Source organism: Coregonus clupeaformis, chromosome 7 (assembly GCF_020615455.1).
Source record: "Coregonus clupeaformis isolate EN_2021a chromosome 7, ASM2061545v1, whole genome shotgun sequence".
NCBI classification, from domain to species: Eukaryota; Metazoa; Chordata; class Actinopteri; order Salmoniformes; family Salmonidae; genus Coregonus; species Coregonus clupeaformis.
In genome coordinates, this window is record NC_059198.1 from 13,206,876 (window position 1) to 13,230,632 (window position 23,757).

The window sequence follows — 23,757 nt, forward strand, 5'->3', positions numbered from 1 at the left end:
TTTTCTCTGTCATAGTTGACGTGTACCTATGATGAAAATTACAGGCCTCTCTCATCTTTTTAAGTGGGAGAACTTGCACAATTGGTGGCTGACTAAATACTTTTTTCCCCCACTGTAGCTCTGTAAGGCTGGATGTGTGAAATATAGATTTTTATAGATACCACCCCTCTCAGAAATGTGTTGAGTAAGATTCCACCCCTTTATGAAATGCATTGAGTTTCCTTTGAGAGTGAGAGACAAATTGTTCTGATCATTTACCTTTTAGGCACTTTTTCCAGAGGAAGCTAAATTCAATTCTCCCACACTTCTTTGGTAATCACCATGGTAACAACATTTGTCCTATTTCTACCAGTCTTTTCACCTTTCCTGTCGGTCTTTGTATTCTTTGGAAACTTCCATTAATTCCATTCTGTCAGTCGGGCCACTGAATGACAAGTAACGATCTTGGTGTGCCTTGTTCAAACAGTCAACTTGAGACGGTCCCTGGCAGACAACTCAAAGTAAACCCCAGTGACAGGTGTCTGAAAAATCGATTTAGTGCATGTCAAGGCAAAGTGTGTGCCATGGGACTCCGCAAAGTGAGATCAGTGGTCTGTTTTGACAGTCAAAACCATTTTGTTTGAATATTCCAAGTGGAATGACAGACAAATGGAGACTTCACATTGGTATACACTGTAAACAGTATACTATGTAACCTACATTTATCAGATGAGAATCACACTTCAATCTAAAAATCTGCACTGCTGTTTTCCTCCATAACATTACAGTCACTACATGAATATTTTCTCTAACAAGACGTTGGAATGCAGCAAAGCGTTTGACCTTCAGCACCTGCAATTACAACCAAGACACTGCTTAACCCTATCCCATTTCACAACATGCACTTTTCCCACCAAATCAACTGCAGTCATTCCAGAGGTAGATGGGCCGGCCCTGCATCGATTGAGCCACATCCCTTAATTAAAAATCTAATTAAGAGAGACCACGAATGCTGACATTCACATCGAGCTGTATCTAAGCACCCCCACACACACACTCCTTGTTTTCCTCGTCACTTGCTCCCCCACCTTCTAATGAAGCACACCACACTGCCCTGCATGCGCTCGCAGCTGTTTAGTAAATAAACTAATACACGCGAAGCAGGGAATTCAAATTCAGCAGCCCCCTCGCATAATTTATATATGACCGCACTGCAGGAGCCATTCATATCACCATTAGGATTCTTATAACTCAATTTGAGATCCATGCCATTACATCTTGGCGTATCTTCATCATCTTGATGACAGTTGGCTGGGAGACTATTTATGGATACATACACAGACATGCTTGGTAGTTTTTGCAGTGGGGGCATTTCCTATTATACCTAACCTTTTGAAAGGTTACAGCCTTTCGTTTGACATTTTAGAAATGGCCCGTTTGCTTCTGCAGGCACGTCATCAATGTGTGGCATAACTCATATATTTCTTCGACAGGCACCCGAGACCTAGAGGGCGAGAAATAAATGTGCCATGATTTCTTGTAATGTAGCCATTGGATGCATTGCTCTCTTCGAAGTATAGTCAGAGAGGCACTTGTCTATATTATCACACCCAAAATATTATATAATAGAACATGCTAGTGTGAGGACTCCTTTCATTTTTCATTTCAATTGCCTTAAGCGTGCTCCAGGCTGGTCTTTGACATAGTTAATCAAGTGTTAACAGTATTACATGCATAATTTCATCTGAAGGCTAAATGAGTTCCTCATGTGAAATGAGCCTTCAGCTCTAAACTAGAGTGATCAGGGAGTTCACAATCATAGTTGCAAGAGCTGAGGAACATTATTACGTCGGCAACATAATATTAATGGGAGAGGAAGTTTAAACTAATGTTTTTTTAGCGGTGGTGCATGGCACTATCTTCTAACTGATCTGGTCTGCTGTATATTGATTCCCCAATACTATTTCCCTCTTCATGCATGTCTGTACATGTCCGTATATTTGACACATCCTCATGCCTATAGAGAGTATTGTTGAGTCTTATAAATTACACCTTAGACACTGAGTGTGCAATGAAATGGGAATTTCACTGCCTCCAATTGAGTTGTCTAATACAATCTAAAGCTACTGGGCTCGATAATCTAACGAGGCAATATGTGAATATTGAGAGAATACATTGAATACTATTTCCTTCAGTGCTCTTAGCACAACTGAGAAAATATCAATGCAATCTCCAAAGAAAACAGCGATATGGCATGGCTGGCCCTTTTAACCCATAAGGAGAAACAAAATACTTTTAAAATATATTTTTAGGTAACATTTTTAGGATACTGTACATGTGAAACATAAACAATAATGTATTAGTTTTTGTGTATTATACAGTACATTGTAAATACATTCCAACATATATTACGAAATTCACTGCTCGACTGAGCTACCTTACAGATAATTGTACAGTGGGGAGAACAAGTATTTGATACACTGCCGATTTTGCAGGTTTTCCTACTTACAAAGCATGTAGAGGTCTGTAATTTTTTATCATAGGTACACTTCAACTGTGAGAGACGGAATCTAAAACAAAAATCCAGAAAATCACATTGTATGATTTTTAAGTAATTAATTTGCATTTTATAGCATGACATAAGTATTTGATAAATTAGAAAAGCAGAACTTAATATTTGGTACAGAAACCTTTGTTTGCAATTACAAAGATCATATGTTTCCTGTAGGTCTTGACCAGGTTTGCAGACACTGCAGCAGGGATTTTGGCCCACTCCTCCATACAGACCTTCTCCAGATCCTTCAGGTTTAGGGGCTGTCGCTTGGCAATACGGACTTTCAACTCCCTCCAAAGATTTTCTATTGGGTTCAGGTCTGGAGACTGGCTAGGCCACTCCAGGACCTTGAGATGCTTCTTACGGAGCCACTCCTTAGTTGCCCTGGCTGTGTGTTTCGGGTCGTTGTCATGCTGGAAGACCCAGCCACGACCCATCTTCAATGCTCTTAATGAGGGAAGGAGGTTGTTGGCCAAGATCTCGCGATACATGGCCCATTCCATCCTCCCCTCAATACGGTGCAGTCGTCCTGTCCCCTCTGCAGAAAAGCATCCCCAAATAATGATGTTTCCACCTCAATGCTTCACGGTTGGGATGGTGTTCTTGGGTTTGTACTCATCCTTCTTCTTCCTCCAAACATGGCGAGTGGAGTTTAGACCAAAAAGCTCTATTTTTGTCTCATCAGACCACATGACCTTCTCCCATTCCTCCTCTGGATCATCCAGATGGTCATTGGCAAACTTCAGACCGGCCTAGACATGCGCTGGCTTGAGCAGGGGGACCTTGCGTGCGCTGCAGGATTTTAATCCATGACGGCGTAGTGTGTTACTAATGGTTTTCTTTGAGACTGTGGTCCCAGCTCTCTTCAGGTCATTGACCAGGTCCTGCCGTGTAGTTCTGGGCTGATCCCTCACCTTCCTCATGATCATTGATGCCCCACGAGGTGAGATCTTGCATGGAGCCCCAGACCGAGGGTGATTGACCGTCATCTTGAACTTCTTCCATTTTCTAATAATTGCATCAACAGTTGTTGCCTTCTCATCAAGCTGCTTGCCTATTGTCCTGTAGCCTATCCCAGCCTTGTGCAGGTCTACAATTTTATCCCTGATGTCCTTACACAGCTCTCTGGTCTTGGCCATTGTGGAGAGGTTGGAGTCTGTTTGATTGAGTGTGTGGACAGGTGTGTTTTATACAGGTAACGAGTTCAAACAGGTGCAGTTAATACAGGTAATGAGTGGAGAACAGGAGGGCTTCTTAAAAAAAAACTAACAGGTCTGTGAGAGCCGGAATTCTTACTGGTTGGTAGGTGATCAAATACTTATGTCATGCAATAAAATTCAAATTAATTACTTAAAAATCATACAATGTGATTTTCTGGATTTTTGTTTTAGATTCCGTCTCTCACAGTTGAAGTGTACCTATGATAAAAATTACAGACCTCTACATGCTTTGTAAGTAGGGAAACCTGCAAAATCGGCAGTGTATCAAATACTTGTTCTCCCCACTGTATGTGTAGGGTACAGACATAAGGTAGTTAAACACTATTAGTCCTTGCAACTTATTATGTGACTTGTTAAGCAAATATTTACTCCTGAACTTATTTAGGCTTGCCATAACAAATGGCTTGAATACTTTTTGACTTTTTTTATTAGTACAATAAAAAAAAAACGTTATTCCACTTTGACATTATGGGGTATTTTGTTTAGGCCAGTGACCAAATATCTGACTGTAACACAACAAAATGTGGAAAAAGTCAAGGGGTGTGATTGTGTGAATACTTTCTGAAGGAACAGTACAGTAGAATCGTAAGAATTGTGAGACTCTGCACCTAACCCACTGGGCACAAACTGGTTGAATCAACATTGTTTCAACATCAGTATTGTGATGTGGAAATTACGTGAAAAATACATTGGATTTGCAAAAAGTAATCAAGGTAAACTGTTGTTTTGCGGGTGAAATTTCAACCAAAATCAAAATTAAATCAAATTGTATTTGTCACATGCGCCGAATACAAGAGGTGTAGACCTTACTGTGAAATGCTTAATACTGTGAAATACCAACAATGCAGAATAAAAATGAAAAGTAAGTAACAAAATATTTGCGAAATAAATAAGGAAAAGGACGTATGAAAAAAAGAACACAATGAAATAACAATAACGAAGCTATATACAGGGGGTACCGGTACTGAGGCAATGTGTGGGGGTACAGGTTATTCAAGGTAATTGAGGTAATATGTAGATGTAGGTAGGGGTAAAGTGATAATAAACAGCGAGTAGCAGCAGCGTAAAAAGCTGGTCAATGCAAATAGTCCAGGTAGCCATTTGATTAACTGTTTAGAAGTCTTATGGCTTGGGGGTAGAAGCTGTTAAGAAACCTTTTAGACCTAGACTTGGCGCTCTGGTACCGCTTGCCGTAAGGTAGCAGAGAGAACAGTTTATGACTAGGGTGGCTGGAGTCTTTGACAATTTTTAGGGCCTTCCTTTGACTCCCTGGTATAGAGGTCCTGGATGGCAGGAAGCTTGGCCCCAGTGATGTACTGGGCCGTACGCACTACCCTCTGTAGCACCTTGCGGTAGGATGCCGAGCAGTTACCATACCAAGTGGTGATGCAACCAGTCAGGATACTTTCGATGGTGCAGCTGTAGCACTTTTTGAGGATCTGAGGACCCATGCCAAATCTTTTCAGTCTCCTGTGGGGGAATAGCCATTGTCGTGCCCTCTTCACGACTGTCTTGGTGTGTTTGGACCATGATAGTTTGTTAGTGATGTGGACGCCAAGGAACTTGAAGCTCTCGACCCGCTCCACTCGATGTGAATGGGGGCGTGCTCTGCCCCCCTTTTCCTGTAGTCCACGATCAGCTCTTTTGTATTGCTCACTTTGAGGGAGAGGTTGTTGTCCTGGCACCACACTGCAAGGTCACTGACCTCCTCCCTGTAGGCTGTCTCATCGTTGTCTGTTATCATGCCTACCACCGTTGTGACGTCGGCAAACTTAATGATGGTGTTGGAGTCGTGCCTGGCCATGCAGTCATGGGTGAACAGGGAGTACAGGAGGGGACTGAGCACGCACCCCTGAGGGGTCCCCGTGTTGAGGATCAGTGTGGTAGATGTGTTGCTGCCTACCCCTTACCACCTGGGTGCAGCCCATCAGGAAGTCCAGGTTCCAGTTGCAGAGGGAGGTCTTTAATCCCAGGGTCCTTAGCTTAGTGATGAGCTTTGAGGGCACTATGGTGTTGAACACTGAGCTGTAGTCAACGAACACCATTCTCACGTAGGTGTTCCTTTTGTCCAGGTGGGAAAGGGAAGTGTGAAGTTCCATAGAGATTGCGTCATCTGTGGATCTGTTGGGGCGGTATTGTTAAGTTGTGTAATTCGAATCTGGTATCAGAACAGAATTTAACACTAAGTCACTGAATATATTATCAGCTTTTTTATTCATATAATTAGTCATGCGGATAAATGGTAAATGCAATTTTCGTATATACGGGTTCACTGTAACACCTCGCAGGGCAAAACAGAGAACTAACTGTCCCAACCCAAAGTTATTATTTTAATACTCTGACAGAGATAGTTCCCGTTCAAAGCGTGCCTGTCAGAGTAGAGGCTGAGCGTGGTTTAAACTTACTCAGCCTATCGTTGGCGCACAGGCTGGTCCCAGCCCCTTGACGCTTCACTGTTGCCGGGCATTAGTTGTTTTTTGCAACTTGTCTCGAGAGTCAGCAACCCTCAGACATAGTTTCCTCTTCTTCATTGTTGTCATCCTTGAGCGGTTTAACAAAGAGGCAGTGTGTGTGTGTCACAAGTCTATCTCAGCCTCCCCCCTAACGGTTCCTCACATTAGTCACAGCTTGTTATGTTAAACAATCTATATCAGTACAGCACAAACCTATTATGTTTAATCATTAATGTATTATTTTTAAGCTAGGCATCACATCTAATTATAAGAAAATAGATACCAACAATCCCCCTTTTCACGCCCGCTGGGTGTGAACCCAAAATAGAAATTTAGGATTCCCCCTTTTGACACCCACTAGGGTGTCACTCATTAAAATACAATACAAACAAAAATAATCACACTTTTATTCATAGGCAATAATGATAATAAAAAGGCCTTCAGTCCTTCCATCTACATCTAACTTGTACTAGGTTGGCTACCAGCCACCCAGGAACTTCAAACCTTCACATAAGGAAAGACAAACATTCACAATAGTTAAAATTGATTTATAAAACATAAAAACACAAACAGGGAATTTTGATTCCCCCTTTAGACACCCACTAGGGTGTCACTCCACCACCTCACCAATAGCAAACCAAGGGTCATCCTTTGTTAACCCCATTTTCCTCCGAAAGCTAGACTCAGTGTCTGCATCTCCTTCTTGAGCCTCCAGAAAAGGCATCATACCAGCAGCGTGCACGACATCTGTAACAGACTTTCTCAGACAAGGGATAATACAGGCAGCACAGCACATCAAAATTAAAAACATAACGATTAGGGTCAGAAATCCAGTAACCACCAGTGCAGCATACTTACCAAACCACTCACCCAACCAGGAGAACAGTCCAGTTTCCTCCACTCCAGCCATGCTCTTCATTTCAGCTGATAGTTTATCTAAACCAACTAGGGCTTTAGAGATACTCCCGTCAGGACTGGTATTGTTAGGGATAAACGTGCAACAATGGCTTACCATTCTATAGACACCACCCCTTTCTGCCTGATCTAGAGCCAACCTCTTTTACTAAGTCATGAGTGAGATGGCAGATAATTGTTCAGAGATCCCTTTTGCTGCATCCCTAGTCTAGCCAATAAATCGTTGTTGGTCGTAATAGATATAATTAATCCAATCCACAATTTTGCTTGTCACCCACCAAAAGAACGTGGTAGTAAACCCTTCCCCTATTTGTTTCATAGCTCGGTATCCATCCGATACCCCCCTTGGTATCCCAATCGCATCCATCTAAATAGGGCTATTCTCCTTCTTGTTAAAACTCCTCCTACATCTGTTTAATCCTTGGTTCCTGGTGACTAATTCTAACTAGCTGAACCAGTAGAACCAGGGCGCACGTATCTAGCCACCCTTTTGGAATTCTCTGCCTTATACTGCCTTTACTGGCACACGCCCACCACACATCGGTTACAGGGGCTGTAAGGTTTAGAATTCTCTCCTGTGCTTCCGAACTTAAGTCCGTCACATTACTACTATCTCCAATTGATAATTGGTGGTCTTTGTTTCTCTTTACCCCCCATCTGGATGTTCAGTCCCGCCCGGTCTCATATCCCAGTCCCCAAGTGTGTTTAAACACTTGAGTCTAGGAACAATCCGCCGTGGGGGCCGAACACGAATATAATGGGATTTTATAATCCCAATTTGCTTATTGACATGTACCCCACCCGTTGGCTACGTCCCTAACCCTTATTTTGAATCTGACAGTCTGCCCTTCTCTGACTCCCATTTTGTAGGCCACTCGTCCTTGACGGTCAGTATGTCGGGTCGCTTCTCTTCTCTTTTACTTCTTAACAATGGTAAGGGCATAGCGTAATTGGTGGTGGATCTTGACATATCAAGATCATTGCCGAGACTATGATGCAGCTCAAGTCACCCATATTCCCAAAAACCGCCAACCCTCTCCTGTCCTCAGTCTTTCTGCTTGGTACTACCCCATACTCACACCCTGAGAACACACTACAGTGATGATAGGTCGGGATGGGAGATCTTCGTTAACAGAGGTGATCCCCAGACCCTATTGGTCTAGTTCTTCTCTCTAACTCTGCATGTGTTGAGTGGTGCTTGCATGTGTTCTTACCTTTTTGCAGTAGGTAACGTGGACCCAGGTTGCTCTTTCTGCTATTCTAATGGCAAAGGCAGTGACCAATATAACCTGATAGGGCCCTTCCCAACAGGCCTGCTTCCAGTCTTTCTTCTTTAGGGACTGGATGCTCACCAGTCACCTGGTTAGATAGAGTGGGTCACCTTCTCCTTTAGTTCACCTGTGGGGCACAAAACCTCTGACATACGGGTGTGGTTAATAAACTACCTTCACACGTGTTCAGCTCTCAATTTCTGACTGCATTCTCTTTCTAGACTGTATCAAAAAAAAAATGTTTTTTGTTTTTTTTAAAGTATTTTGTCCTCTCCTTCGTATATATTTATTATTTAATCCTACCATCTACTATCATCCCCCTTTTGACACGTTTTGCCCATGTGTCAATATTACCACCTACCTAAACAATCACTTAGGTAATATTGGTAATTTATCATCCAATTGCCATCCCTTATTATTTTTATTTTTTTTAGACTGTCCCTTGCTTCTTTATTGCTCCTCCCACTTCCTTTGTCTTTTATGGCGGCTAAATTCTACTTTCATTCAGTTCAGAATCAATAGTAAACCAATCAATCAATCCCTTATCTTGTAAAAACACTCATGTTTAGTTCAAACTCTGTTCTACCCCGGCTCTCCCGGGCTTGACCTGAAGACTGATGGTTGGACATGACAGGTCCATACTTAAATATTTCAAACCTAACACAAACCCCCTAAATTTAACATAACAACCCTTTATAACCATCATACTAGGTGTGTTGTTTTTTTTTTGAAAAACCCAATTTGAAAAACAACAACCACAAATAGCCAGGCCCCACTTAATTTGGTAGCTCACTTTTATGACCTAAATACTGCCTAACTTCACTACTGCTCCCCCTAGCCCTGGGTAACATTCCAATGAGATAAGCTAATCTCTTTCTCCTGATTACAATTACCATCAGTAATCTAAAGATGGTAGTACACACAAAACATGATACAGATATCCCCAGTCCTATCCCATCAATAATTGTTTGTATCAATCTAATTCCTCATAACTAATCCATAAAACCACTCAAAATTCCTCGAGTATACAATGATTATTTAATTGATTACCCTAAATCTGCTACATGTGATCTCATCTCAAATGATCCATTATCAATTATTTGATCAACCCCCTAGGAAAATCTGTCTCCCCTTCTATTGTTCCTGTCCCCCCTGTAAATGTCATATTTCATTTTTTAGCCAATACAATCATATACTCCGTGTATCCATTTCCTCGCACACGGTTACATCAAATGTTCCCTCCTTTGGCCATTTAGTTACTATCTTTCTGGTCCTTTTTCTCATTTGTTAGAGATATTACCAATATCTTCACTATTTTCTGGGAACCTTCTCTTCATGATTGCTACTGGTGATCCTGCCATCTCTACTTCTGGTGTGGTCTAATGTCTATATTAGGGTGTAAGGTAAATTATTCCTGTTGTCTTTTTCAGCTAAACGTTTTATATCCCTCAGTTAATGGTATTTTCTCCCTAATATATCTTCATACTCTTCCTCTTTCCCTAAATGAGATTTAATCCCTTGCCTTCCATAAATGAGATTTAATCCCTTGCCTTTCCTCTACTATCCTTCTATCATTACTGGATCAATGATAATAACTGTAATAACTATTAATAATAATTGTAATAACTATTTCACATTAAATTGTGCCTTTTTCTGATAATGTTATAATTGTAGCCTATTGCATTACTTTAGTTTAAAATATAAGTTTGTTTATTTAACAAATCTAGAACCCACTATAGGTTGGTGCTATTCCCTCAGCACAATAGCTAAAGCTACTTGCATCCCCTGGTCCCCGTAACGAAAATAAATTATCGTTCTAGAATTCACCAACTATTTGCATACACCACTGGTGTTAAGCAACCTATCGAATAAAGTAATAACAATTAGAATTTATCAAAGCACTGCCTTCCAGTCAAGTATTTTGACCTCTACTTGAAATCTTACAGCTCAATCTAACTTGCTGGACTGTCTCTATTTATTTATTTATTAAAACATTTTCCCCGCTAACCAGAGCCATAAATTATTCTCCTTTGTCCTCAACTCAATTTTCACAGCTCTATCGCCATTTCAGTTCGCTATTCAATTTCTTTAACTGTTCTCCGATCCTCGTTTGTTAAGTCTAATGACACTGCTGGTCCTGCTCACACTGCCCTACCCTATGCTTTGACTTCTTTCTCCCCTCTCTCTCCAGATAAAATCCTGCGACTTGTGACTGCAGGCCGCCCAACAACCTGCCCGCTTGACCCCATCCCCTCCTTCCTTCTCCAGACCATCTCCGGTGACCTTCTCCCCTACCTCACCTCGCTGATCAACTCATCCTTGACCGCTGGCCATGTCCCTTCCGTCTTCAAGAGAGCGAGAGTTGCTCCCCCTTCTCAAAAAACCAACACTCGAACCCCCACTGATGTCAACAACTACAGACCAGTATCCCTTCTTTCTTTTCTTTCCAAAACTATTGAGCGTGCCGTCTTTAGCCAACTCTCTTGCTATCTCTCTCAGAATGACCTTCTTGATCCAAACCAATCAGGTTTCAGGACTGGTCATTCAACTGAGACTGCTCTTCTCTGTGTCACGGAGACTCTCCGCACTGCTAAAGCTAACTCTCTCTCCTCTGCTCTTGTCCTTCTAGACCTGTCTGCTGCCTTTGATACTGTGAACCATCAGATCCTCCTCTCCACCCTCTCCGAGCTGGGCATCTCCGGCGCGGCTCACTCCTGGATTGCGTCCTACCTGACCGGTCGCTCCTACCAAGTGGCGTGGCGGGAAGCTGTCTCCGCACCACGTGCTCTCACCACTGGTGTCCCCAGGGCTCGGTTCTAGGCCCTCTCCTTTTCTCCCTATACACCAAGTCACTTGGCTCTGTCATATCCTCACATGGCCTTTCCTATCATTGCTACGCTGACGATACACAACTAATCTTCTCCTTTCCCCCTTCTGATAACCAGGTGGCGAATCGCATCTCTGCATGTCTGGCAGACATATCAGTATGGATGACGGATCACCACCTCAAGCTGAACCCTGGCAAGACGGAGCTGCTCTTCCTCCCGGGGAAGGACTGCCCGTTCCATGATCTCGCCATCACGGTTGACAACTCCGCTGTGTCCTCCTCCCAGAGTGCGAAGAGCCTAGGCGTGACCCTGGACAACACCCTGTCGTTCTCCGCCAACATCAAGGCGGTGACCCGCTCCTGCAGGTTCATGCTCTACAACATTCGGAGAGTGCGACCCTGCCTTACACAGGAAGCGGCGCAGGTCCTGGTCCAGGCACTTGTCATCTCCCGTCTGGACTACTGCAACTCGCTGTTGGCTGGCCTCCCTGCCTGTGCCATTAAACCCCTACAACTCATCCAGAATGCCGCAGCCCGTCTGGTGTTCAACCTTCCCAAGTTCTCTCACGTCACCCCCCTCCTCCGCACACTCCACTGGCTTCCAGTTGAAGCTCGCATCCGCTACAAGACCATGGTGCTTGCCTATGGAGCAGTGAGGGGAACGGCACCTCTGTACCTTCAGGCTCTGATCAGTCCCTACACCCAAACGAGGGCATTGCGTTCATCCACCTCTGGCCTGCTGGCTCCTTCCTCTGCGGAAGCAAAGCTCCCGCTCAGCCCAGTCAAAACTGTTCGCTGCTCTGGCACCCCAATGGTGGAACAAGCTCCCTCACGACGCCAGGACAGCGGAGTCACTCACCACCTTCCGGAGACATTTGAAACCCCACCTCTTTAAGGAATACCTGGGATAGGATAAAGTATTCCTTCTAACCCCCCAAAATTGTAAAGTGGTTATCCCACTGGCTATAGGGTGAACGCACCAATTTGTGAGTCGCTCTGGCTAAGAGCGTCTGCTAAATGACGTTAATGTGCCCTTGAGCAAGGCACTTAACCCTAATTGCTCCTGTAAGTCGCTCTGGATAAGAGCGTCTGCTAAATGACTAAAATGTAAATGTAATTAGGCCCTAATTAATAAAACAAATACTTGCTATCGTTGATAAGCATACATTTAATGATATTCCTATCATTTGAACTATGTACTGTTTCTCACCCCTCCCGATTACCCATTAAACCTTATCACATAATCAAACAACGGCACAACCTTAAACTCATATTCTCTACTTTCTCACCCATGTACGTCTACGTTCGGGTGAGCAAGTTCATACGTATATATCGTTAGAAATTAATAGGTACCTCTCAAATAATCACTTCGTGGTGTTTTTAGCCAATTCTTAATTGACACAAATCACTTCAAACTTTTTACCTGTGGAACCAAAAAATAGACTGTCATTTCCCGGACATTGCCCTTCCCTTTAGCTCTGCAGTCACGATGGTTATGACCTGTTTTGTTACAGTATTTACACGGGGCCTCACACTCTCTGGCAAAATGTCCCTCCTTGTTACAGTTAAAGCATCGACCTCCCCCGCTGTAGCCTTCACTTTTCCCTGCCTTTACCCGCTATTTCCCCAAGAGTGGCCATTCTGCTCTTTCTTGGCTCTGTCCTGTCTGTTATTCTGCTCATGATGGATTGCATGTCTCTCTGAGGCTATTACACAATTCAGTTATTTTCCCAACATACTCTCCGTGATCGGCCCATGGCAAAAGTGTCCTCTGGGCATCCCCTGAAACCCATTGCCCTCTAACGGCAGCCTGTTTTGGGGTGGGTCATTCCTTCTACCGCTCTGGCAACGTCCTCTTTGTTCATGACCTGTCTGCTAAATGGCATATTATTATTATTATTATTATTATTATTACTGTATACATCTAAGGTTGCTGGGGCCCCTTTCATTCCCTGCCAATAGATTAGGTAAGGCTATCAGTGGGTACTGGCCCCCTCCTACTCTCTCTCTTTCTCACTGCTTCTTTAAATGTACCCATACACAGTTCTCCCTCCTGTTTCCACTCGGAACAGGTTTAGTCTGTTTTTCATTTTAACGTAATATTCGTCCATTATTTAAAGTACGTTAGTCTATTTATTTAAATCAAATTATTCCCACCTAATTAGTTAAAGTCGGTGCATATTTATATTTCAACGATAAACCTAATTATTTCAGTCTAATTATTTAACCAGTATTTTGCAGGGTCAAACATCAAACGTTAAATTAAATAATAAACCAAATTGCTTCAACTTAATTATTTAAAACCAGTATTATGCTATGTCAAACATCAAATGTTAAATCAAATACTAAACCAAATTGCTTCAACATAATTATTTAAAACCAGTATTATGCTATGTCAAACATCAAACGTTAAATCAAATAATAAACCAAATTGCTTCAACATAATTATTTAAAACCAGTATTATGCTATGTCAAACATCAAACGTTAAATCAAATAATAAACCAAATTGCTTCAACATAATTATTTAAAACCAGTATTATGCTATGTCAAACATCAAACGTTAAATCAAATAATAAACCAAATTGCTTCAACATAATTATTTAAAACCAGTATTATGCTATGTCAAACATCAAACGTTAAATCAAATAATAAACCAAATTGCTTCAACATAATTATTTAAAACCAGTAGTATGCTATGTCAAACATCAAACGTTACAGTTCAGTTATATCAGTTCAAACGTTTCAGTTTAGTCATACTAGTTATTCATTATTTTACCTTTATGTTCCCAATTTACTATTACTCCTTCCAACCTCGCCTCCTATTCCTCCTCCTATCTACAAAATACTCTGCCGAACCTAGCCGTACCCTCGTAGTTACGGACCTCGCCGGTCGCTAGTATTTTATCAAAAATTTCCCGAACCTAGCCGTACCCTCGTAGTTACGGACCTCGCCGGTGTAATTCTTCGAACCTAGCCGTACCCTCGTAGTTACGGACCTCGCCGATAGCAATTACTAATTCAATTATTCCCTATATCCTCGAACCTAGCCGTACCCTCGTAGTTACGGACCTCGCCGAGAGATTTCAGTATTTTCCCCGAACCTAGCCGTACCCTCGTAGTTACGGACCTCGCCGGTAGAACAATACTCTATGGTACCATGGTTTAACATCACATTCACCACAGGTTTGCATGTCACAATATGGTGCTTATCTACTCATAATAATTTGTACAATAATTCATAATTTAGTTCACTTACATCAAACAGGTGTTTCACAAAATTAATTTGGATAAAGCCAATGTGCAGAACTTTAGTTATATAACAATAGGTGTCTGCTTACCTGTTTTTAGTTGTCCGGACTCTTTGTGAAACACACCGTCCAACGACAGCGAAGTCCAATCGGCCGGACAATTCCCAGCGAAGTCCCTCTACCAGATCACGTCGGGGTCACCAATTGTTAAGTTGCGTAATTCGAATCTGGTATCAGAACAGAATTTAACACTAAGTCACTGAATATATTCTCAGCTTTTTTATTAATATAATTAGTCAAGCGAATAAATGGTAAATGCAATTTTCGTATATACGGGTTCACTGTAACACCTCGCAGGGCAAAACAGAGAACTAACTGTCCCAACCCAAAGTTATTATTTTAATACTCTGACAGAGATAGTTCCCGTTCAAAGTGAGCCTGTCAGAGTAGAGGCTGTGCGTGGTTTAAACTTACTCAGCCTATCGTTGGTGCACAGGCTGGTCCCAGCCCTTGGCGCTTCACTGTTGCCGGGCATTAGTTGTTTTTTGCAACTTGTCTCGAGAGTCAGCAACCCTCAGACATAGTTTCCTCTTCTTCATTGTTGCAGTACACATGTCCTTGAGCGGTTTAACAAAGAGGCAGTGTGTGTGTGTGTCACAAGTCTATCTCAGCCTCCCCCCTAACGGTTCCTCACATTAGTCACAGCTTGTTATGTTACACAATCTATATCAGTACATCACAAACCTATTATGTTTAATCATTAATGTATTATTTTTAAGCTAGGCATCACATCTAATTATAAGAAAATAGATCCCAACAATATGTAAATTATAGTGGGTCTAGGGTTTCTGGGATGATGGTGTTGATGTGAGCCATGACCAGCTTTTCAATGCACTTCATGGCCACAGACGTGAGTGCTACGGTGCGGTAGTCATTTAGGCCGATTACCTTGGCGTTCTTGGGCACAAGTACTATGGTGGTCTGCTTGAAACATCTAGGCATTACAGACTCGGTCAGGAAGAGGTTGAAAATGTCAGTGAAGACACTTGCTAATTGGTCAGCGCATGCTCTGAGTACGCGTCCTAGTAATCCGTCTCGCCCTGCGGCCTTGAGAATGTTGACCTGTTTAAAGGTTGTACTCACATCAGCTAAGGAAAGCGTGATCACACAGTCGTCCGGAACAGCTGTTGCTCTCATGCATGGTTTATTGTTGCTTGCCTCGAAGTGAGCATAGAAGGCATTTAGCTCGTCTGGTAGGTTCGCATCACTGGGCAGCTCACGGCTGGGTTTCCCTTTGTAATCCACAATAGTTTGCAAGCCCTGCCAAATCCGACGAGCGTCAGAGCCTTGAAAGCGGCAGCTCTAGCCTTTAGCTCAGTGTGGATGTTGCCTGTAATCCATGGCTTCTGGTTGGGATATGTACGTACGGTCACTGTGGGGTTGATGTCGTTGATGCACTTATTGATACTCCTCAATGCCATCGGTTGAATCCCGGAACATATTCCAGTCTGTGCTAGCAAAACAGTCCTGTAGCTTGGCATCCGCATCATCAGTCCCCTTCCATATTGAGTGAGTCACTGGTACTTCCTGCTTGCGTTTTTGCTTGTAAGGAGGAATCAGGAGGATAGAATTATGGTCAGATTTGCTAAAAGGGCAAGGGAAAGCTTTGTACGCGTCTCTGTGTGTGGAGTAAAGGTGGTCTATAGTTTTTTCCCTCTGGTTGCACATGTAACATGCTGGTAGAAATTAGGTAAAACTGATTTAAGTTTTCCTGCATTAAAGTCCCTGGCCACTAGGAGTTCCGCTTCTGGGTGAGCATTCTCTTGTTTGCTTATGGCCTTATGCAGCTCGTTGAGTGCGGTCTTAGTGCCTGCATCGGTTTGTGGTGGTACATAGACAGCTACAAAAAATATAGATGAAAACTCTCTTGGTTAATAGTGTGGTCTACAGCTTATCAAAAAAAGTTACAAACATGCCGAAAAAACACACAGAATAGCGCAATTGGTTAGGAGGCTGTAAAACGGCAGCCATCCCCTCTGGCGCCATTACTCACCATTCCACAGGATCACCTCTCCAAAGTGTGCACAGTTCCTAATTTCAATGCACTTTTATGACTCAAAGAAGAGTCTTCAACTAACCTCTCCAAAGTGTGCACAATTCCTAAGTAATTTCAATGCACTTTTATGACTTAAAGAATAGTCTTCAACTAAATGGTGCTTTTTTCAGCTCTCCTAGCTTTGCCGTTGAGGAACTAGAGCAGGAGTCGGCAACAGGCAGTCTGCGGGACAAAACTGTCCCGCAAGTGTTGTTTTTTTGGCCCCCATTTTAGTTATTGGTGAAAAAAGTCTAAAATCACCAGGAATTCAGCTAGAAATTAGTTTTATTTAGAAAATCTGTTCACCAAGTATTCCCACTAATAAAAAAAGAGAGATCGCATCTCAATATAATCAAGGTATGAAATTATATACAATCTCTGTTTTGGGGCTTAGCTGTGGTCACTTTGCACTGTACAAATTATTATAATTATGTTCCGGCCCCCTGACCATCCACTCTGACAAAAATTGGCCCGCTGAATCTAGTTGCCTACCCCTGAACTAGAGCAAGCAGACTTGTAGTTGTTTTGTTTGGAACACAACCCTGTATCCCCGCCATCACACAATTACTGTTGTTGTTTTACTCAATCCAAAAACGGCCCATTATAAATCGCAATCTGAGTCAGGTGGGCATCATTTGAAAGCTTGTTCTATTGCCAACATGACTAGCTAATTTATAAAATATGATCTTATAGTATTATGCTTTCACAAGGCAATTCAGAGAAACAGATAGTAATTTTGATGGACTCAGGTACGTGTTTCGCTGTGAATTTTCTTCACAATAAACAAACATAGACTCATTCTGTTCAGAACAACCCAGGGTATAACGCCATACCATCTTGTAACTGTACATCAAACATAGTGATCATAAACCTTTACAATATATATGACATGAGTTTTATGATATGGAAATGTGAAGTGCACATTTGGACTCACGGGTGGTTGGCTTGCTTGTATGACATCAAAGCGGTATTTATTATAATCCTCAACATCTCATCTTTCAAAATACATTAATTTACAGCATTTCCCTCGTTAAGACAACAAAATATTTGCAAAAGTACCCCAATTAGCGGGAGGGATGGGGCAACTTCTTGTCGCATGCGGTGCTCAAGTTCAGAACGGCTGTCAGTCAAAACCCATACAGTGCTGTGTAGCGCAGAGCCAGAGCTCTGACGTCATGTATAGCATGTTACCATACAGCCACTGCGTTCCAATTTAGGCGCTTATCAGTGTCTAAATCTGACATTTTCAACCCGTATAGGGGTACCAGTGTAAAGGGTTAATTATAGCATGTGGGGCAGTCTGTGGTGCCATCTGTAGATTATGGTGTGTGTTGCCGTTTTAATTACGGCATATCTGAGGCCAAATGGGAGTCACATTTTCCTTTTGTATGTTTAGCTCCCAGTCTAGACCCTCAGCTTCTACAATCAAATTTGGAAACTGATCAAAATGTGTGGCATATGATTGGTCAATTTCTTTTTTGACTTCCATGCCAAAAGGCAATGAATGCTTTTTGAAAATCAATGGTCAGTGAATTACTAAGCCAACGAAAGCCACAAGGCTCCATCCAGAATCTGAGAATCGATAAAAAAGTGTAATCAGAAAGACTGGCCCGGTTACTGAGTCGTAGTGGGGGGCTTTCAGTCCTGCCACTCTCCTACACAATACCAGAGCTCTCTCTGCCACAGCCTCATCCACAACACTCCATTTCAGTCTGACAGCACTGATTACACAAAGCCCCTTCACAGAGTTGAACGGAATGACCTTCATTTCAGTATCCCCTTCCTACCTTCAGATATAGCCACAGAAATAGGAGAAACGGGGGGAAACCCCTGAGCAAAAAAATCTCCAATACTATCGAGCATAAGAAACTTCATGAAAGTCTATCAGACTAGTTGGACAGTGAATTCGCTGTATCTGATTATGTGTATCGACCTCGCGGCTCTATGTAACCCCTGAAACCCATCTCACATCACTGGTAGTTTGGCCGAGTCACGATTTGCGGGAAATCAATCAACAGATATAAGCCGCCATCACCGCGGTGATGGATATGCAATTTTCGTCCTCAAAAGCTGAACTGGATCAGAGGGGAATTTGTTTTATTCTCTTCCTCTGTTTATTCCTTCCAAACAACTCTGAGAGCTCGAAGAATGTATGATGAATATGTATGACCATATGTGTGTAACGAAGTAAAGAATGCACTCTAAACTCACTCTACAGCTTAAAATGTCGCCGATGGAACTATTACATCCGATCCTTTTGTACAGCTCAATCGGTTCCTACGTTGGCAAGTGGGCGCTCTCAAGTGTTGGAGAGGTACACAGCAAAAATTGGAGTGTTGAAATTTCAGGGTTAAACATTTCCGAGTTGATTTTCACTCCCAGAGTGTAATTTTAACACATTCTGATTTAAATGGTGTTCAGTGTTGGAGTTATTTGAAAGAGTTGATCCGGTCAGTGTTAACCCAACTCCGCAGAGATGTAATTAAGCTCCGTCCATGCATTTCACTTCTTCGGTTGGAGACAGAGGAGACAAGTCGGCGCCATTTTCTCCCTCCCATGCAGTACTACACGGTAAGTGCAATTAACTCAAACTTACTGAAACAATTATAAATTGATGCTGAGAATTTCAGTATGAACAATGAAACATCTACAGAGAATATATGCCTAACAAAACCGTGTTTGTTGCCAGGACTGAGCAGCAAATTTGTCCTGGTGATTATCTAGCTAGAAGTGTATGGTAAGCTAGCTAACAGTTTGTTACTTAAATCGTCTCCAACTTTATCAATGATGATTTAATGAAGGAAAAACAAAGCATTATGTTTTTTTACTGTATAAAATCTTGTTTGAGGCTGGAGCTAACGTCTTTTTTCCCCCCTTCACTTTGAACATCAAAGGGGCCGCAAAAAACATGTCCCAACATGCAGAGGGTGTTTCATGTGTTTAGTTGTCTGTGTGACCAGCCTACCACTGTATTTGGTGACCAATCAGATTCTATGACCTGCAGAGTTGGAAAAAGTACTCAGATCATTTACTTAAGTAAAATTATATAAGTATTACCAGTTAATTGTACTGAAATTACTAAGTTAAAGCTAAAGTACAAAATTAGCAGAAAATCGGGATGTGACTGTGAGTGAATTAAACATTTATTAAACATTTAAGTGCATCATTAAATACTGATGAGTCAATGCATAAGCAGCATTTTAATATCTCAGTCACAGCGCGATTTTCTGAAAATTAGTACTTTTTCCAACAGTGCAGGTCACAGAATCTGATGGGTCACCAAAAATGGTGTAACACTGTCGATTTAGCTTTAATCTTTACCGTTCTTCCTTTAAATGTTTATTTACTTTGTCAAACTTCCTTGCATGTCTCAGTCAAAATGCTGGTCCAGGTGAAGTACAGCCAACAGCAGAAATATGTGAAGCTGGATGAGGATGAAGGACGATTTGACTTTATGCAATTCCATGAAAACGGTTAGCATGGCTTAGGAAAAAGGTTTTAAACCACACCCATGTTCTTTTAAAAGCTCATTGTGCAAGCTTCTTAATGTTGTCGATTCTGATTTATTTACATGCCTTTATCAGACTCTATTATACGGTAAATGGGGTTAAATTGTTAATCATTTTCAGTTCTGTAATGTGTGCTTCATAGAGTGTAAAGTATTAATATACACCAAAACAGTCAATAAAAAAAGCCAATCATCAATATTTTAAATTTGGACTTAAGAGGGAATGGGTTATGTGAGGGAAAATGCTCTAGGTCTATTTAAGGATTATACAGTGGTGGATGTATGTATTTAACGTGAACAGTTATTGGCTGTGAGGCAAGAAACAGTGCTGACTTCAAAGGCACATTCAGTTTGACCTTACTATCTTTCTCCAGTCATCGAGAGATTTTGCCTGCCACCTGATGCAAAAGTTATATACAAGGATGCAACAGGGACAGAAGTTGATGCAGAAATATTCAGCGACCTCGTTGGACAAGGCAATGTGGTGCTGACAGTATTCTCAGATCAGGGTGAGATATCAAGGCAGGTATAATAAAGCACTTTACACCTTACATAATATAATTATTTGCATTTTTTCTATTCCTTTAGAATTCTCTGATTTCTCCTTGTCTTCTGCTTCTGAGACGTCTGACTCAAGCATCACCTCAAGTGCATCAACTATAATCCTAGATGATGTCCCTAGCAAGAGACAAAGAATTGTGGATACACGTGATGCTGTGTCTGCTGAACAGGTTTCTTAATGCTTTCACATTTTTTCACTCTGAGTCTCTAGAAAAGCTATTTATCACCATGTTTTGTATTCCAATGTTTTTGTTTTTTATTAGTTGATTGAAGCTGTGCTAAGAGGCAAGTCTGGGGGTGAAGAAGTACTACAGGAGTACCAAACAACAGAAACCCTAACAGATGCTGCAAGAAGAAAAATGGTTAACATCCTGGTGGCTCACATGATTGACAATCATGGGTATGTTTGTTTCACATTGTTTTTATTTGTGCCAAATAACTGCATGGCCATTGCATAAATGTACTAATTTAATATCTCCTCTCAGGCACCGCCCCACTAAAGCAATCAGAGAAGATTATGCACGTGGGATAGTGATGTTGTTCCCTTCCCTCAAGGATCCATACTCCAATAGGCATTATTATTGTTAACTCTTTCATGTCATGTTGTGACACACAACTCTGTGGACGACATTGATATTTGAATTCCGTGAGATTTCTCATGAGCCTGGTATGACAACGCATGTATTTTATTTTTTTCATTTCAGGAACACTTCTATGATGCTGCAAGCAGCACAGGATACATTTCTTGGCGTCTGAAAACAGTCCAGAGGATGATTCGTTGAGGATCTGCACTGCCACCAAATAGCCCAATTGACTTTTCTCCAGGGGGCCCAAATTTCCAAAGGACTGTTAATGTTGAAAGGCAGCTTGATGGTGATGCTTGCCAAGAGGCCATGTCTTTGCTCAACCATACCACAGACAATTCCCTGATTTTCCAGAAGATGAGAGAGACCTTTCAGCACCGTCAGAAGCTCGTTAATGACCCAGGCAGAAGTGTTGATATCCTCTCCAGCTTTCCAAGATTCCTGGATACAAAAGGATTGGTAAGTTTGGGATGAGATGTTTAGAATGGCTTGAAATTTGAAAGTATTTCCTAAAGTAGTAGTAGTAGTACTTTAATATATTCTTTCTTAAAGGTGGACCAAGACTTCACTCTCCTATTTGATGACGACACATCCTCCAGGCTTCTTCAGAAATGGGATTTGTTCTTCAAGCCAAATGTCATAAAAGAGGCTAAGCGGCTCACCTCAACACCAGAGTTGCGTCGCTTGGTGCAGTCAGCAGAAAGTCCCCCAGGAAGTGATCTTGATGAGGCAACAAGTGTTTTTTATTTTATTTTTATTTTAATAAATTTGCTATAATTGCAGTTAAACTATAACTGCAATAATATTTCATTTGTTTATTCTGTGTATCTCTGAATGTTGATCTGATTTTTGGGATAAATGTGACTAATAGATAGATGAGGGTTTAAAACGTTCTCATAATGCCTCCCTGTTCTCATTCAAACTTGAAAAGTATTACATTTGAAGAGTTTTCAGTTCATTCTTGTGACTCTTTGTCCTCAGCCTACGACCAAGAAATGGCTTCCCTGTTGTTGCTGTTACATCTCCTTCCACCACCTCCAGGGGGACTGAAGTCTCCAAAAATTAGTGCATGTGATGCAGTTGAGAGACTTGTTGTCTTTCATAAGGTAATTATATTATTAAGGTGATTATAATAATTTGTCACGTCACCTTCTTAGCCACATATGTAAATGAGGGTTGTTAAAAAGTCGATGGAATTGTAATTAAGTCTTCATTCCCATCTTGCACTAGCCAATGAAAAGATGTTTGAATAATCACTTCTATAATGTAGTTTTCTCTGTGGCTGCACATTATTCTTGTGTCTAATTTTCAGTTTTCTGATCTCAACCCTAGTCATGCTGCAGTTTGGAGGAGCATCTCCGCAACCAGCAGGGTCGGCAGCCGTACCTCCTCGCTGTTGGGCGTCAGAAGAGCAAGATTGAGAGCTTCTACATCACAATGGATAAGCGTCTCATCCCATGCAAGCAAACCGAACTTTTCAAAGCACATTTTGTGTTTAATATGTGGCACTTGTGAATTTGTACACATTCCTTCAGACAACAGTGTATAACATTGATGTGGGGAAAATGAAGGAGTCACCCAGAGTTAAAGACTTGAGAGCGAGACTGCTTAACCAGCCAGTAGCACTCTCACCCTGTGAGTAAGAAGCTATAACAATGTTGACCTGTTTCATGTGTCAGAAATATTATCCCAGCAGTCAACAGTTGATTTCACATTTAAGAGTTGAACATGGTTACTATCCTGGACCCAAGTTCAAATTGTTTTGTTCTCAGCAAGGCTGTAGGCATCAGTTCCTAACATATACAGGTTTTCGGAAGCACCTTAATAGTGTTCATAGTAATGTTCAGCAAATTGCTCAAACTTCAACTGTTGCATGTTCATCTAGTGAGCCAGTTGCAACTTCATCTCAGGCACATGCTTTGGAGGACACATTTAATCCACAAAATCAATGTAGCTCTTCCAGTGTTTATTCTGAGAGCAATGATTCAGGACTTACTAAAGATTCAACTAAAGAAATGTGTGCATCCATCGTGGCCAAATTACAGGGGAGTGGGATTTCCAACAGTTTGGTCACAATTGTAGGAGATTTGGAAGAACTAACAATTGAGATTCGCTCACAAGCAAAGCATACAGCTTTTTCTGCTTTACCTATAACTGACCCCAACATATCTGTGATAAATGAATCTTTTGAAGATTATAAAAACCAGTTCACAAATCTAAATACAGAATGAAACAAAATAAATACTTCCACCAAAAATGGGGAGTTGTCGAGCCAGTAGAAATAACACTGGGAGTGAGATATGACAACAGGCGAAATCAGAAATCCGGTACTTATGATCAAGTACCTGTGAAGGATACTTTTACATATGTGCCGATTTTAGAAACATTGAAGTTCATGTGCAGAAATCCAGACATTTGTGTTTTGCTAAAGAAAGAGTGTAGATCAGAGCCTGACACTTATACTGACTTTTTTGATGGAAGTTATTTTAAAACCTACCCTTTGTTTACAGCTAATAGACATGCATTACAAATCCAACTATA

The 23,757-nt window shown here is 41.6% G+C and overlaps 1 long non-coding RNA gene across 1 annotated transcript; it reads left to right on the plus strand.

Annotated features, from left to right (window-relative positions):
- The first annotated feature begins 21,628 nt into the window (after positions 1 to 21,628).
- LOC123491312 lies at positions 21,629 to 23,213 on the plus strand. Its single transcript, XR_006661276.1, has 4 exons — positions 21,629 to 21,675; positions 21,769 to 21,952; positions 22,198 to 22,322; positions 22,549 to 23,213. It is a non-coding gene; the product is annotated as an uncharacterized LOC123491312 (long non-coding RNA).
- Positions 23,214 to 23,757: the final 544 nt, after the last annotated feature.